Genomic DNA, 18,920 nt, shown 5'->3' with positions numbered 1-18,920 from the left:
CTGCTCCAAGCTTGTGTTTATTTAATATAAGAGCCATTTTTGTAGCTCACTCTTACCACTATTAAAATTTTGAGAAACTCACCTTCCACTTAGCCATTTCCTAATTATAAATTTCCGTGTCTAATAGAGGACCCATAATTTGTCACTAATATTGAGCTCAATACTGTCAACTCTCTCGCTCTCTCCACCTCTCTATCTTTCCCTGTTTGCGCAGAGGGAGGGGGCCTTGGGCTGGGCTGGTGGGGGCTCTCTTTCTCCCCTGGCTCTAGGTGATAAAAAACAGTTTTCTTTTGTTATCTTTGGGTGAGGGGTGTCCGCATCTGTGAAGGGGGTGCTGGTCGTGACCACTGGACCGAGCCGGCGAGCCTCATGACCAGGAGACAGGGCCAAATCATTCTTTCAACTGCCAGGGTGTTCCAAGAACCTTCTGAATACAGTAAAACAACGTACAATGAAAATCATCCATAGGTTAATGGTACAGCCCGAGCGAGTCAATGAATGATTTCCACCGGTGATATAGGGACAAGTCCCCCCAGTGGCCGAAGTTTCAGGCTCAAGACGTGACCTATAGATTGTCCCCCACTGTCCACATGTTCATGTTGGTTGTGAACACGGAATAAAGTCACTGTGCGGCCATTCACACATGATGGTAGCTCCATTAGACATCAACAAGTCTCTTCCCATCAAATTCTCCGCCCTGGTAATATTGTCGAGGTGACTGGGCCGGCTGCTGTGGGCCGCCATGGTCCGCCAGTGTCTCGTCCTCCTCCGCGCGTAGGCCGCTGTTGCTGTAATGGGCCATACTGCTGTGCTTGGGTTGCCGTGGGAACGGTTGTTGCGGTTGCTGCTGTTGGCTGGGACAATCATGTGCCCGTGTCTCATACCGCCACATATAAAACAGTTGCCTTGTTGGCCTTGTCCTGAGTACCCTCTTCCCCGGCCACCAGAGAAAACCATGCCCATGACCACAGTGTCCACCACTCAACCGACCAGCTCGTGCCGCACCATAGCCTGGAAACTCTGGACGGATTGCTCTCTCTTCTCCTGTTTAGAATTTACATAGGTTCTGGAAGACCCTCGACAATAGCTGCTCTCATGTCAAGCGCGCAGCTCTGTCCACTGATCCAGGCCAAAAGCCTCCCCCGCCATGAACTTTCTACCCTCACCAGAGGGGGGGGGGGGGTTAGTGCCACATCTCTAAGAAGGATCACATATCACGCCTCCTCCCTGAGGGCAAAGGGGAAAGGTACCTCCCCCCCCTGCACCAGGCCATGCCTCCAACTCCTCATTCTCTCATTTCACTTTTTCTTTTATTTTTTTTTAAATTCTGCCCTAGCTGTGACGTCAGTTCTTTTTTCATTTTTTTTTTCTTTTCTTTTTTCTCAATGCTACGGACAAACGCTTTTGACCCGTACAATGTAAATTTCCTTTCAACGTACAAAATTATTTCTCCAACTCACATTTAATTTAGCTTGTCTTTGAAAACCTGTGTTTCTATATCTTCACATTCTCATCAATTAATTCCATTCCATTCTCATTCAGCATCTTTCTCCTTTCTTCCTTTCAAAACGCACACACGCGCACCCGCACACATGCACACACCATTCTCTCCCAGGCCCTCTCTCAACATTCCTTTTCCTTCTTAACTTTCTTACTTTCTTAACTTTCTTACTTTCTTTTCTTCCTGCTTACCAAAATCTTTTCCTTCAGCTCACTTACAAAAATCCTTTCTATGTTCAAACCTGCCTCACAAACCTTCACCAGATCTTCTACATCCTTCAAATTGGGACAGTTACCATGCCTCTCGACCCATCGCGGCAGACAAAGGCAACCCCCACATTACGCATCCGCACATACACACACATCCTCTCAAAACGCACGCATGCACGCACACACACACAAACTCTCCGATCTCCATTCTGCATTCCATTCGTCTGCTTAGACAACCTGAGAGGAACCCGAGACCACTATCAGACCTCCCATCATCGCCATCTTGAAATCCACCAGTGCGTGTCCCAAGCACTTTTTACGCAGAACAATTTTAGTTTTCACACACACCGCTTCCACACTGATACGTAAATCCCAGATTTTAAACCGTATGGAGCCACGAGTAGTTCCACATTATTGTAGTAGGTAAAATCCGAGATTTTATACCCTACTGTCCATCCTTTTTTAAGCCACAAATGGACTACTCTACGTAGGTAAATCCCAGATTTTATACCCTACTAATGGAACTACTCTTAGTAGGTAAATCCCAGATTTTATACCCTACTAATATCCACACTTACACTTTGAAGCCACCATGGACTACTCTACGTAGGTAAATCCCAGATTTTATACCCTACTGTCCACCCTTACATTTTAAGACGTTCCGGTCCTCCTTCCTCTATATAATTTGGAATTGCCAACGTGCAGAATTTGAAAAGGAATCTGCTTACCTTGTTTCACTGTGCACCCAAGAGGAAAGACGGTCGGACGCGTGTGGCTCCTTTATCAGGTCGTCACCTGGTGTGGACGTGGGTCCCAGACCCGAGTCCCAGACTCTTGTGGCTCTTGCTAAACCAATCTTGCATCACGTCGGGGTCACCATGAATTGTTGGAATTTAATCTATAATTATATTAAAGTTAAGTTAATAATCTGACTCCAATTTATGACCTTACCCGACTGCCACTCATCCAACAATTTGCGCGCTCGTTCTGCAATAGAAAGGTACCAGGAAGCCGACATTTTCACACACGGGTGGATTTATTTCTAACACACAAATCTAAGACATAAGTCTGTGGCTCAGGCCCCTCTCAGTCTGTCCAAGCAGACGCATGTTGCCACCAGTCGTCGTAGTTCTTTTTTCTGGGTTGCCCGGGAACTTAGTTATACTACACAATATGCAAATGACACAACACAAAGGCATCCTGGCACTATACGATTGGTTATGTGTAAAATGCAGTTAACTCTAGCTTGCTCATTGGTCTTTATTCCCTGAAGAATCTCCTCGCGGTTCCACCCAGTTGTATTTTTCCATTCCAGCAACTGCCTCTGTCTTATCTCCCGTCTCGGCTCCTGCAAACAGTTTAAACTTGCAACCCCCACATCCTGTCCGCGACCCCCGCACACACTCAACATTCCACAGGAATGCAGGGAGATCTAATGAACTCTCTTTAAGTTGTTACCTATTATTCCTTCAATGTATATATGAATATATATGTAAATATGAATATAGGAATATATATGTATATATATATGCATATATGTATATATGAATATAGGAATATATATATATATCAGTGGCGGTCGGTGCATTTTCTCGTAGCGTCTTCAACGTATCAATCCAACCCTCAAAAACTATTTTAGGGCTATAAAACCTCTACTGCAGCTAGAGCTGCGACACATAAAAAATAATCAATAAATCAATGCACAAAAATGGGGTAAAATACACTTCCTAGCAGCATTCATGATTAAATACAAATACTGGAGCTTTTCACACATTAAAACCAGGCCAGGGGGGCGATTTTCCCGGGAAAAGACAGCGATGAACGTCAATGGCGTACGGGCAAACATTGCCCGAAAATGGGGTAAAATCCAGCCAAAAACAGCTTTTATTGATTAAATACAAATACTGGAGCTTTTTAGACACCGGAACCGGGCCCAGAGTATCATTTCCCCGGTAAAAAGACAGCGATGAACGTCGATACGTCCATACGTGAAATGACAAAAAATGCACTAAAATTAGGTCAAATCCACTTCCTCGCAGCATTTATTGACTGAATACAAATACTGGAGCTTTTGAGACATTACAACCAGGCCAGGGGGGTGATTTCCTCGGGAAAAGACAGCGATGGACGTCAATGGTGAAACGCCAAAAATTAAACTGGGGTAAAATCCACTTCCTAGCAGCATTTTGTGATTAAATACAAACACTGGAGCTTTTCAGATATCAGAACTTGGCCCACAATTGAAATATTATTTAGGAATATGGCCATATTTTACTCACCAAAAATCCTTTTTACACAATATCCATCCTCCTTTCTTTCTTCCTTCTTTCCTATCGCCATCGAAACTAATGATGAAAGTCGAGCCTGTCCTGTCATATTTCTGGCATAGTCCGTTTTGAAAATGGCTTTAAATCAAAACAACAATATACTATTTGCTTGTGGAGCTAAGTTAGCACACCATATTCCCGGCTGTAACAGGCTTGCTAGCTTCGGAGTTGACCGCCCTTTCTTAATGATGTCCATTTTTTTTCTGGAAAAGTCCGTCTGGATAATAGCTTTGTGAGAGAAATCTACAACAGAATTCATTTCTTTTTGCCACTGTCCGCCATGTGGGTGGAGTTTGCGATTTCTGGCTGCTTTGGCCCGCCTACTAGCCAATCATAGTTTGTGAAAGCAATGACATGTCCCAGCCAGCAAAATGCTAACGCCTATGAAAAATCATTGTGGTGTTGCCAACTCGAAATCTGATTGGTTAAAAGCAACAGTCTAGTTTAATGCAGCAGAGCCCGCAAGATTCAGATATTTCTTAGGCCAGCAGAGAAGGCCTTGAAGGCCCTGATGGCCCGCCACTGATAGAGAGCGAGAGCGAGAGAGAGAGAGAGAGAGAGAGAGAGAGAGAGAGAGAGAGAGAGAGAGAGAGAGAGAGAGAGAGAGAGTGAGAGAGAGCGAGAGAGAGCGAGAGAGAGCGAGAGAGAGAGAGAGAGAGAGAGCGAGAGAGAGCGAGAGAGAGCGAGAGAGAGCGAGAGAGAGCGAGAGAGAGCGAGAGAGAGAGAGAGAGCGAGAGAGAGCGAGAGAGAGCGAGAGAGAGAGAGATACAGTGGTAACTCGTCATACGACCGCTCGTCATACAAAATGCTCGTCTTACGGGGGAAATTTCGATCGAATAATTCGCCCGTGATGCGGTCAAAATTTCGTGATGCGACCAAGCCAGGTGGCTATGGCATTTTTTTGCATATCTTTCGTGTATAACAATATTTACGAGCACCGGATGAGTTATTCAGACCAGGAAACGCACAACGCGCATGCGTGCGGAAAAGAGGGCTTTCTGGGTAATGAAGTATACTCGTGCACACTGGACTTGGACCTAGAAAAACCACCACTCGAGTGAGCATTGGGGATCCATTGGAACATCAAAAGGGATACATTCACCTTCCAGGTAGCTGTCACCTACCAGATGAAACATCCTTTCACATGGCGGGTGTCTTTTCAGCAGCCAATTAACTTAACGAGAGGAGGCGGATCATAACAGCTGCAGCTGATGGACAAATCCTGCATTTAAGAACACCCACTACAACCAGCCAATTGTGGGCTTATTACATACATTGCCGTCACTTCCCGCCCTGCTTGCCCTACGCTTTACTGTGATTGCCTGAGAGTTTCACGTTGGTATTTTTGTATTTTTTTGTACTTGGAAAAAACCTTAGTTAATTCGCTGACCCGGTCGTGCTGGTTTTGTTAGATCCCTTTGGTACTTGCGTTTTTTGGCATGCTCTTTATGTTGAATAAATCCTAGTTTTTGCTGAATTGACTCTTCCATTTCCTGATTGTGGATCCACCCTGAATCGATTTACCGATTCATAACAGAATAATCCCACCATAATGGATCCCGCAACTACGGATAACATTCGTAATGCGATCCCTGGTCACGGTCGAATGATCAGCCAGCATGAGGAATCGTTGCGTGAGTTAATAAACGCGATTGGCACTTTATCTTTGAAAGTCGATAGGCTGTCGTCCCCTCCTCAAGCGGCAGGATTGACTATTCCCCCTGCGGCACCCAGCCAGCCCATTATAGCTCCTCTGAACCCACAATCACGTCGACAGAGCAACGTGGAGAAGGAGGCAAACTGATGTGTGTCTATATTGCGGCTTGCCAGGTTACCGGGTGTCCACCTGTGACGCGCGAACCTCGCGCCGCTGTGCTGCTACTCCCCGCAAGGCTGCTCGCGACGGAGAGAAAAGGACGACGATTCCTGGGTACTGCACCCCTTCATGTGAGTCCCCACGCGGCATGTTAAAAGAATCAGAACGGCAGGAGACTATTAGACTACAACTACCGGGAATAGTATCATTTGGGGAGAACAATATCAGAGTCTCTGCCCTAATTGACTCGGGCACAGACGATTGTTTTATGGACCCATGCGTTGTCGCGGTGATTAAATGCCCACTGACCACGCTTTCCTCTCCGAGGAATTTGGCCTGTTTATTTTTAACAACTTTACCGTTGTTTTTCAACACTTTAAGCGGGCTTTCCAAGCACTTTTCATGGGTTGATTTTTAACATTTTGGTCTGTTTCTTTTTAACAACTTTACCGATGTTTTTCGAAATTTTAAGCGGGCTTTAAGAACGCTATTCCTCGGTACAATTAAAACATTTTCATCGGTCTTTTTCCAAATCTTTTGCGGGCTTTTGAAACACTTTTCATGGGTTCATTTTTAACATTTTGCCCTGTTTATTTTTAACAACTTTACCATTGTTTTTCAACACTTTAAGCGGGCTTTCCAAGCACTTTTCTTGGGTTGATTTTTAACACTTTGGTCTGTTTCTTTTTAACAACTTTACCGATGTTTTTCGAAATTTTAAGCGGGCTTTAAGAACGTTATTCCTGGGTACAATTAAAACATTTTCATCGGTCTTTTTCAAAATTTTAAGGGGGCTTTTCGAGCACTTTTCGTGGGTTGATTTTTAACACTTTGGCCTGTTTCTTTTAAACAACTTTACCGATCTTTTTCAAAACTTTAAGGGGGCTTTTCAAGCACTTTTCATGGGTTGATTTTTAACATGCGATGCAAATCAGCCCCAATTGTCGTGGGCTTCCCGTGGCTGAAAGTACACAATCCTAACATCGATTGGACTAGGGCGCATGTAGAGACGTGGAGCACCTGCTGCTACGCTCACTGTCTAAAATCTGCCTCGTCATTTCACAATAAGCTGCAGACAACCCCTAATCTAGTCAGTTTGGCAAATGTACCACCTGAATATCATGATCTTCAGCAGGTGTTTAGTGTAGAGCAGTCTAAGACACCATCCATACGATTGTGCTATAAAGCTACTGCCAGGCACATCTCTATCAAGCTCAAGACTATACCAGGTTTCCAAGCCCGAGCAGGAGGCATTAAGGGAATATATCCCATCCCGCCCTTGGTCCCATAGCACTGGACTTTGTCACTGGCCTTCCTCGCTCCAAGGGACATAACACCATTTTGGTGGATCGCTTCTCCAAGGCCGCTCACTTTGTCGCACTGCCGAAACTACCGTCTGCTCTGGAGACCGCTGGCCTGCTAGTAACCCATGTGTTCCGGACTCACAGTCTCCTGTTGGACCTGGTATCGGCCAGGGGGCCCCAGTTTGTTTCTTGGGTCTGGGAGGCGTTTTGCAAGGCCCTATGAGCTACCAATAGCCATTATTCTAGCTATCACCCGCAATCTAAGGGTCAGAAGGAGAGGGCCAACCAGAAGCTGGAAGCAGCCCTCCGCTGCGTCTGCTCACAACACCCGGGATCCTGGTCTTCCCATCTCCCTTGGATCAAATACGCGCACAACACCCTCATTTGCTCGGCCACGGGTAGGTCCCCCTTCATGTGCGCATATGGATATCAACCGCCTCTGTTCCTAAGCCAGGAGGCCAAGGTGGAAGTTTCGTCGGTGATGTGCACAATGATTGATTTCTATTTATTGAAAGTGTTTAATTTATGGTCATAAGGATTACTGTTATATATCTACCTGTTGAACCTTAGCGTACTTTGACTTACCTGAGAGGGTCATGTGATGTGAAACTCTGCCCTTTGACATGCCCTGGTGGCGTGACCCGAATTTGTATGGTTCATTCATAAAATCCAGGGGACAGGTGACAGTGAGGAGAGGCAAACAGGTTTTGACCGCATACTTTATCGCATACCTTACTGACCTGAATTACTCACATAGTTTGGTTTAGTTTATTCTTCGATTACTATTTGAAAGTCAACCGGATTGTTTAATAAATACCTGTGGCTTTTAATTTGGACGACTCTCCGGGCGTTCTTTTGTGTAATGCGCGTCGGAAGCTCCACTATCTGCCTTGCGTGGCTACAGGCTATAGGAACATTAAGCTTGAAATCGCCACAACAGCAAAACACTTTGTATACCATACCTCTTCTTAAACTTTTTAAACCAGTCCTTGCTTGCAATAAAACCACACTTCCCTTGTGGACTAGGCTCATTAGCGGCACTGATACTAGGCTGAGGTTTATCTTCATTGTCTTCGTGAGGAGTTAAGGTGCTTGTTAGGGTTTAGTCTTACATTATTGTATATTTGCTTGCTATGAAGAAAGTGCTTTGCTTACTACATCTAAAATGCCTGCATGCAATGAAGTAAATGTTTTGCTCCTTAATTAGACTAAACAAAAGGGAAGCCGAATCCACTTGGACTGCTGGAATGTGGAGAAGATCCTTCGGCTGCACATGACCGTAATTTGTTTTGACTATTTGACGTCTCACTTTTGTTTCCCACCCCTCCCTTGAAAGCTGAGACGTCCATTGTAACTAAGGTCCTTGAAGTTAATAAACAAGATAAAGAAGCGTGCGATGCCAGAACGAACGGTTCGATTTCTCCTTGCAAGAAAAAAACAGAAGCTTGTATTTTCTCTTTATTTGTGTGTGCATTTGGGAATGCCTATTTCTGAACCTATCAGTACTGTATAAGGCAAGGGTGGGCAACCTATTCCATTAAATTCCATGAACGGCTGCAGTGTGTGCGGTTTCGTTCCAACATCTAAAGAGGAAACCTTTCCACAAACCTGGTATCTTAGACGTACAATCAGTGAATTGCCTTCAGGTGCTTCTTGTTTCAGCAGAAACCCCATTGGTTAAACTGTCACTTCACCACTTTTAAAGTGCAGAAAGTTCTTTTGACAACATTGTTACGTTGTTGCCAATCAATGAGTATAAAGGAGACTGTCCATGCAGAAGAGTGTAATGAAAAAAATATGATTATAAGGCGCTGGAGGTAGTGTCTATGCCATAATACCAACGTAACGCTCCTATTCCTGCGCTTTCTCACCAGCAGTTTCCATAGTTTACCTCATAGGTTAGCGGGGAGCCATCAAAAGAGCCATATGTGGCTCCCGAGCTGTAGGTTCCCTACCCCTGCTCTACACCATCAGGCAGCTGAGTACGCAGGTTTAACACTTTAAATTGCCACTAGGAATGAGTGTGGTTGCCTGTCTCCTTGTGCCCTGCTATTGGCTGGCCAATGATTCCGGGTGTCCCCCGCCTGATGCCCTTAGTTAGCTGGGCTTAGCTCCGGCACACCCCACGGCCCTTGTGAGGATAAGCGGTTCAGAAAATGAACGAATATTTAAAATTGCTGATGTAATGATGCACTACTCGGAGTCGGGCGGCCCACACATAACTGATAAGTCATTAAGCTAAATTTTCTCCCCGTAAATTATTCCAATGCTTGACACAGTCTCTGTTGTAAAACCACTTAAGCATCTAACACAGTTCAAAACAGCTTCACAGATCCAGCAGTTCTGTGACCATCTCAATGCAATTAAATGTTTCTTGGAGGAGCCAGACAATTAACTTGATGTGTGGCCTGAGTAACTAATGCCCTCTGGATGGATTAAGCATACCCTGGATGGAGAATGCCGAGGGGATTGTTTGTGACTTCAAACCAGTATAACCTCTTAACTATATGAGAATTAGGATGGGTTGCCACACATTTTTCTGCTTTGAGCAGAAATTGTGAAAACACTAAATGCTTGCCTGATTTAATGCCTTGTGGTGCATCCAATACAAATGTAGTAAAAGATTTGAAAATAAAACCAACCTTGTATTTGGCTCTTTTCTTTTTCTTTTCTTCCATCTGTGCCAAGATAAAGAGTACTTTTTTGTGCCGGGGTTAGTGTTAGGTTTATCATTATTATAGATGTGTATCAATATTATTATATTATATGTACTTGCAACGAAGAGTTATTGACATTAATACAAAGGGCATTTTAATACATCTCTTGCAAAAGTAAGGACTGTGGTTCGCATCAAGAGGACTGGGAATGGCCTTGGGCAGGATGGGTTCACAACAAGAACGGTGGACTGTTTTCGGCTTCGGAAGATGAGTCCACAACAAGCGCCCTTGGGAACTGTGGACTGTTTTGGCTTCGCAGGATGGGTCCACAACAAGCGCTCTTGGGAAGATTCGACAGACCTACAATTGTTTTGATAACTGTGATAAATTGTTATGAGACTCTAAAAATGTTTAGACTTCTGTGGGGCATGGCTTTAAAATCTTATGAATAAATTAGCGAGGGATACCTCGAGTTGTTAGAATTATCCTGACCGGAGTCGCGGATGGATGTATTCTCTTCTTGCAAGAATTAAACAAAGATGTGACTTCAGATGCCTCTTTTATTGTGAATTTGGAAATACCTAAGGATTATTCCAACAGTTAGCTTGTCTTCACACTTTGACTAAAGGACTGCTCTGGCATAAAAGGCAGCAGATTTGTATAGACTTCAGTGATATGTAAAGTACTTTTGTTCACCTTTCTTATTAAAGTGGTATTTGAAAGCAGTTGTGCTGAAACACAGAAGTATTATTTGGAAACAATTAATGTGTATTAACGTATTTGTTAAGGTATCAGGTGGCGGAGTATGACCCAAACGCAGGGAAGCAGGCGGACATGGGGAATGCGGGTGGTTAAGAAATGTTAAAATGTAATACAAAAAAAAACAAATAAGAGTGGACAGAGCTACTGCACCGGCTGCCGCCTGACGGCGCCATCTTGGAAAAAAAAATTAAAAATTAAACTTAAACTTCAGTTGAGAAAATTGTAATTTCTGTCATTAGAAAGCATCAGGTTCTCATTAAGATAGACTTATTTGTTTTTTCAAATTGAATAATTTGATATTTTGCATTTACAAAGACAGGCATATTAACCTCCTAATGATATTGACCCTAATAATGTGCTTTTGATTCATACAGTATCTCAGGAATACCACTTGAGATGATTTTTCTTAAGATTTTCCCTTCAAAGTAACACATTTTTACTCCCTATTAAAACCATGAATATGGAGGTGAAAGTTGGGAATCAGGGGGTGGTTTATAGGCGAGAAATTGTAAAATTCAAAAATTTCAAGGCAATTATCAGGGTGCAGCTTATATGCGCGGGCGGCTTACATGCGAGTAAATATGGTAATTTTTTTGGAAGCAACCATTTCGGAAAAGTGCAGAATATCCAATTTAAATGTTTGAAAATTCATACCACCGCTACAGCTTCCACCATCTTACATTTGATAAAACCGCACTATAAGCCAGATGAATTCGGTAACACGAGTGCATTGTGAATCATCTCAGCAGGATAATAACAGTTTGATTTAAATTGTCCATTATTATTTTTTACATTTTATATTGAATATGCGCGAATCGCATTCACTCCTGATGAAAAGATAAACTCCTAAAATGGGACAAGGGTACTCCTGAAATGGTTGTCGACGGAGGTTGGCAGCTCTGATGACACAAGGTTCCCCTATTTGTCCCCAACGTGCAATGGAATCTTGCACATTTCAAAGAAACTTAATGGTGGTGGCATATACTCATCACACATTGTTTCTGATCTTTTGTGAACATTATTGTCAGTGTGAGGATATGTATCACGTTGAAAATGAAACTCAATCTTTTTTTTCAGTCTTCCATGTTACAAACGGAAGTCGGGCGAGATTTCCCTTTATGTACTATCATCCTTCCCCATTTCACGGTTTCAACATTCACTCTTCAGTACATCATGCTATTTTATTTTAAGTATGCAAATCGAAAATGTTTATAAAATCTCAAATTTCACGGAAGACAAGAGATGAAAAAGCCTAAAGACTACCAAAGCCAACTATTGGCAGCAAGCAGGGAACACCCTGAATTGCTTCCCAGCCAATCGCAGGGCACGAGGAGACGGATAACAATTCCTGCTCCCATTCATACCCAGTGTTGTTCAAGTTACTTTTGAAAAGTAGTATTATAGTAATCGTTAATTCTATGTAAAGTAATCAGATTATGTTACGAGTTACTCTACTAAGAAATAAAAGTATAAAATATTATTTGGCTTGCCACCTATTCAGTGTGTTTCCTGCCAGGTGTCTTGGATAGGCTCCAGCACAACTCTACATCGGTCCGACAAGGTGAGGAAAGAATTGATCTGGAAGGCAAAGCTCTCTATTCACCGGTTTATCTACCCGGTTCCCACCCTCATCTATGGTCACGAGCTGTGGGTTGTGACCGAAAGAAGAAGTTCAAGGATAAAATTGCCCAAAATGTGTTTCCTCCAACAGGATGTCCAAACTGCCTTAGAGATAAGGTGAGAAGTTTGGTCATTCAGGAAAGACTCAGAGTAGATCCGCGGCTCCTTCGCATCGAGAGGAGACAGATGTGTTAGCTCAGGAATCTGATTAGGACGCCTCTTGGACACCTCCCTGGTGAAATATTCCGGGCACGTCTCACGAGAAAGAGGCCACGTCTCACCAGGAGTACGCCACAGGACATGTTGGGGAAACTATGTCTCCAACCTGACCCAGGAACGCCTTGGGATCCTCCTGGAAGAGCTGGATGAAGTGGCTGGGGAGAGGGAAGTCTGGGCTTCCCTGCTGAAGCTGCTGCCCCCACAAACAATTTTGGATATGCGGAAGAAGAGGATTATGATGATGAGGCTCCAGCACCCAATGATGTTTAATTTCCGCCCTGAAAAGCCTCCGCTCTCAGTGTTATCCACTCTTGCCATTGAACAATGCTTTTGTTTTAGAAAGAGTTGAGCGTGTTTCGGTTAGTTAGCCATGATCCACTCTACTCTGTCAAACTCCTTCTAAATAGTTTACCCTGACATCTTTTTCTATGTTAGCCAATCAATAACTTCTTCCATGAGACATTTTATTCAGGGTAGAGTGAAAAGAGCTATGTGGACTCTAGAGGGTTGTTCAAGAACCAACCGCTGCCAACAGAGACACCACAGAGAGAAAAGGAACAGCAGAGACATTTGGAAAGGAGAGATAGACTCTCGTGCCATTACAGATGTGCTTTCGAAAATTGCCTGCAGGCTGAGGGATTGGGACCAATGGAGTTTGGAGACAATGTTCAGTTGAATAAAATTAAATCGTGTTTGCTCACAGTGTGTCTGACGTCCCTTCAAAAGTACAGAAAAAGACATTTTGGATCACGTATCTAATGCGGGTAACACTTGTAGCTATAACACTGTTATAGGTTGAAAAATGTAAAGATTATGTTAGAATTTACAGCAAGACAAGTAGTTTTGTTTTGTAAATAACATGTTACAGCGTTAGTTCCAACACTGTTCATACCTATGGGCAATATAGCATGTTCAACCACTCTTCCACTCTGGACTTGCTCAGGATGAGAGGCGCCGAGCAGGTATGGTCATACTTATTGTCCCCTGGCTCAGTGCCTGTACATCCCCGATAGACGAGAGGGTAGCATCCATATGCCTTCGGGTGGGGAGACGGGACCTGAAAGTTGTTTGTGCATCTGGACCAAATGGCAGCTCAGAGTAGCCACCCTTTTTGGAGTCCTTGGAAGGCCTGCTGGAGAGTGCTCATTCTGTGTACTCCCTCATTCTTGTGGGGTACTTCACTGCTCAAGTGGGCAATGTGAGACCTGGAGGGGCATGGTTGGGAAGAACGGGACCCCTGATCGGATCCCGAGTGGTGTTCCATTGTTGGACTTCTGCACTCGCCATGGATTGACAATAATAAACACCATGTTCAAGCATAAGAGTGTCCATATGTGCAGTTGGCACCAGGACACCCAAGCACGCAGTTCGGTGATTGACTTTGTGGTCGTGTCATCAGACTTGCGGCCACATGTCTTGGGCACTGAGGTAATGAGAGGCGCGGAGCTGTCAACCGATCACCCACTGATGGTGAGTTTGCTCCGATTGTGGGGAGGATGCCGGTGCAGCTCGGCAGACCCAAGCATTTTGTGAGGATCTGCTGGGATCAACTAGCAGGATTTTCCCATCTCTGGAGTTGAAGTCACTGAGGTGGTTAAAAATCTCCTCAGTGGTAAGGCCCCAGGGGTGGATGAGATCCGCCTGGAGTTTCTAAAGTCTCTGGATGTTGTGGGGTTGTCTTGGTTTACACGCCTCTGCAAAATCGGGGAAAATGCCTCTGGATTGGCAGATCGGGTGGTGGTCCCCCTCACAGTTCTGGGATCGAGGGATCTGGGATAGGATCCAAAACCCCGCATGACCCTTGTGAGGATAAGCAGCAAGGAAAATGTTGTGCATGGAAAGCCGTTGAAAGGTGGATCCACGCACAACTCAGGAAAAAAGAATCGAATTCCCCAAAACTAGTGGTTATTAACAAAGGGAGCATGCCAAAAAATGCGAGTGTCAAAGGTATAGTATTCCCTCGAAGATAGCGGATAGTGTAGACTAGACATGGCCATACTACATGTTTTCGCATTGTTGTGTGAAAGTCCGTTAATAATTCACTCGCCTGTTCATCCAAATGGTCCAAGAGGTAAATTATGGAAACATAGACAGAAATGTGAGAACAACGCGTCGAGTTTAATAAACATAGCGCTATGTGACCGTCAATGCAATGGCTGCTATCTCATTGAGGGTTCGGATGGGAAGAAGAGGCGAGCTTATGTATGGGAGGTTATTTTCATGCTCAATCCTGTAGACAGCTAGGGAGCCGCTGACGCTCTGGTTATCAGCAGTTTTGCTGATGGTGATGCACACTGGGCAGAGTTCTGTACACACAGTCTTTTTACAGTATTTTCTTGAACTGAACTTTCTTATGTCTTCAAATGCACCTTGCAGCGCCTATACAGAAATACAAGAACACAAGTGCAATTATCAAGAAGTGTATCTATTAAATATTGCAGCTATAAGCATATGAAAAGACTAAGGTATTAATATCTAAATATAATCTATATATTTTAAAAAATGTAAATAGTTTAAATACTTACAGTGAAAATAGTTCCTTTCTGCTTGATTTAAGTCCCCCAAAAAACAGGTTAATGGGAGTTTTAGTCCAAGTCCTACTGCACAGTTCAGACCTTGAAGTGCAGCCCCATTTCAGCGAGGTACAGCTTCTCTTTCGGGATGAAACAGTTTAAGAACCAGTTCATTGTGAATGCTTTAAAGATCCAGGCTTTACAGGTGCTCATCCAGTAGAGAGGCAGCAAGGCTTTGTTCTTGTCTTTTAAAGCATGAGGACAGTCAAACTTTTTAAGGCTGAATGGGCGTCAGGCTATTCATATGTACCCTGGCACTTTCAGTTCATCTTTGAGTAAGAGTGTCCGTGAAGGCAACCTCTTCTTCCGTATTTTCACACCTATAGGGCGCACTTAAATATCTAATATTTTCTCTAAAATGGTCGAGACGCCCAATCGGTCGGTGCTCCTTGTTTGTGCACTAAATGCAATTTTCTTATGGCCCTGACCGCTTGAGTGACTGGTTTTATTTCTTGCCGACACGCTACTAATTGCGATCAACCCAGCGGACGTTCACCCTAATTGACTTTTTTTTTCACTTCCGTGTGCTCGCAGCGCTTTTAACCCTCAAAAACACTCAATACTCAAAGAAACAGCACATTAGAGCTATATACAGAGGAAATGCCTGACGTGAATGACAACAGAATGTGGGTGTGAACGCTTAGAAAATGGACTGAAGCCATGGATCGAACACAATTTAACAGTGAGAAGAAACAGCTTTGCGAACGGCTTGGGAGTGATGAATGCCGATGGCCTACATCGCAGACGGGTAGGCAGCGCAACAAAAGTTAAGTGACGATTTGGAATGGATTGTCGATGCTGATATAACATGTCGTGATGCATGTCGCGAGTTACAATGGATTGTGGATGACTGGGCTCAAGTGTCGGCCCGCACTGTTGTTCGAGCTTTCGCCAAAGCTAGAATCAAGTTCCCGAAACACACAACTCTGACGGACAGTGAGATGGAACATAGCATGTTGAACGCCGAACTCTTCATATCAGATACAAAAGATGAGGAGTTTGACAGTTTTGTAGATGTTTAACTGCTATAACTTCTGTTAACGTGTACCTTTTACCTCAATAAAGCACTATCAAATCTAGTTTTGCTTGTGCTGTCTTTAAAAAAACATGATAGAGGCCAGCATAAAATACGCTAGCGGCTAGCATAACATTCGCTAGCCTAGTGTCATGCTAGCGCCTTCTCCGACGAAGTGCTCCATGTATTGACAAAAACAGAAAATATACCCGCAGCTGAGACTGCGCCCTTTCACGCGTGACGAGACGTTTCGTCGACGGACACTTCGTCACTGGACAGTTTGTCGAACAGACATTGTGTCGCCGGACAATTTGTCGCCGGATTCGCTCGCTCTCAAAATTATAATCATGAGAGAGAGAGTTTACTGTTGAAAGCGATCAACCAGGTAATCTCTCGCTCTCAAAATTATGATCATGAGAGAGAGAGTTTGTCATTGCATTGACAATGTCAGAGCATTAATATCTAAATATCTAATATCAAAATTATCAATAAGTTGCGTATTATTGGCGTGTGTGTACATGTTTTTCAATTTATGTGTTTCTGGGTGACAGAACGAAACGTCCTGTTCTCATGTGTGTATAGACAAACTTGGCTCGCCCGTGCCCGTCCCAACACCTCTGTTAAAGTGGTTAGATCAGAACTTCCACGTTAGCCTCTGATACACTGAATTATATTATTTTTAACCCTTATAGAGCACTCATTTAACCAATTGGCTATCATTGACGGCAGTAGACGTCCGATTCATGTTGACTGTGAGGTGCAGATGAACAATTGAAGAATCAACCCTCGAGTGTTTTTATTCATTTTAATTGTATTACATTTGTTTTTAATTACCTTCTTTTAATTTATAAATGTATTCATCATTACATATAAATTATACAATATCAATACCGTATTTATTTTATTTTTTAACTAAAATATTTCAATTTCTCACAGACTGACAGTGCACCTTATATATATATATATATATATATATATATATATATATATATATATATATATATATATATATATATGGATCAATATATTCTATGAAATTCTCTTTAGCACAGTTCAATCTAGTAATTCTAGTTGATCCTAACCACTATTTCTGACATTAGAGCTCCATCTAGTGGATCTATAACGCAAAGTTCTGATACGGGGTTGATATTGTATACAATTAAAATGAATAAAAACACTCGAGGGTTGATTCTTTTTCATACCAATTATCTCATGCATGTCATGACAGTGATAGACCCCCAATTCAAACTGGGAAGACTGGCTGTGAGTACTCATTTATTTAGGATTGAGAGAATGAAGGTTCATCTGCACCTCACTGTCAACATGAATCGGACGTCTACCGCCGTCAATGGCAGCCGATGGGTTAAATGAATGCTCTATAAGGGTTAAAAATAATATAATTCAGTGTATCAGAGGCTTACGTGGACGTTCTGATCTAACCACTTTAACTGAGGTGTTGGGACATGACAATAATAGTATAAAATGTGGGATGGGCACGCATGCATGTATGTATGCATGCATGCATGTATGTATGTATGCATGTATGTATGTATGTATGTATGTATGTATGTATGTATATATGTATATATGTATATATATATATATATATATATATATATATATATATATATATATATATATATATATATATATATATATGCCTATGTAGTGCTTATTATGATTTGATGTGTACAGTGAGAAAATGAGGCATCCCTGCACCTGGCTCAGTGGCATGATTTGTCTGGAAAGTACATATTCACCATTTGTTGGGCCACAGGACTGCTTTTCTGGCTGTAATACCCTCAACCTTGTCAATCCATCTGAGCCCCAGTTCTCTACAATGTCTCATTTCATTTGCATAGTCAAGAACCATTAGCTTTGTGTAGTGGTAAACAGAGCCAGAGCCTTTCTCTCTTTTGAACCCTTCGTTTTTGTCAATATCACCCTGAATTTGCTTAGTGGTTTTCAATTCCCAGACTATAATAACAATTGTGTGGAGTTTGCATGTTCTCCCTGGGCTTGCTTGGGTACTCTAGCTTCGTCCGACATGCTAAAAACATGCAGGGTAGGCTGGTTGAACACTCTAAATTGCCCCATTGGTATGACTCTGAGCATGAATGTTTGTGTTTCCTTGTGCCATATGATTGGCTGGCCAACGATTCAGGGTATCCCCGGCCTGGTGCCCGTATTTAGCTGGGATAGGCTCTAGGACCCCTGGTGACCCTTGTGAGGATAAGCAGTTCAGGAAATGAATGATGCATGTTCTCATTGAATGAATTCACTCGCAATATTATCAAATTCCATTCAAAACAGCAGTGTTTTTAGATTTAAAGATCTCAATTTATTGTTTACAAATTATAATATTGGAACAGTATTTAACACCTTTTGATAACTAAAAATTCTGATGGCTTAATAGAAAAAATAATAATAATTCAAGTTCCCTAAAAAGTGGCAAGACTAGTTGTTGCCATACCACAAGACTGTATTTGGACTTTTATATAAAGCCCAATGAGCCTTGTAATTACAGACTGTTAAATCTACACCAGTTTCTAATGCAGCAATTGCTTCCACCATTAAAGTCGCCCTGCGGTAGTAGCAATGAGTAGGTTTGTTGAGACTAGTATTCTTTGATAATAAGAGAAGTAGTGAATCAATCTTCTGCTATTGCACTCACAGTCCCCTCTCCTTTACTAGGTCCTCACTTCAAAGCCAGGGTAACATAATGTACAATCTTTTAATAGCTTTAGAGCAAAGCTTTGGGAAGGCCTCTGCCCCTGCCTCAGTCTAAACACCCAATCAAGATTACCTAGGCTGTCTACAATAGCGGCTAAATGCAATTCAAGATCCTTCTCCTTTGATGTCATTATTGTAAAAAGATATTTCTTGGGTACAGGAGGTAATACAGCCAGGTATAATT

This window comes from Stigmatopora argus, chromosome 22, assembly GCF_051989625.1.
Source record: "Stigmatopora argus isolate UIUO_Sarg chromosome 22, RoL_Sarg_1.0, whole genome shotgun sequence".
NCBI classification, from domain to species: Eukaryota; Metazoa; Chordata; class Actinopteri; order Syngnathiformes; family Syngnathidae; genus Stigmatopora; species Stigmatopora argus.
The sequence above is the reverse complement of the archived record's forward strand: the minus strand, read 5'-3'. Positions refer to the sequence as shown.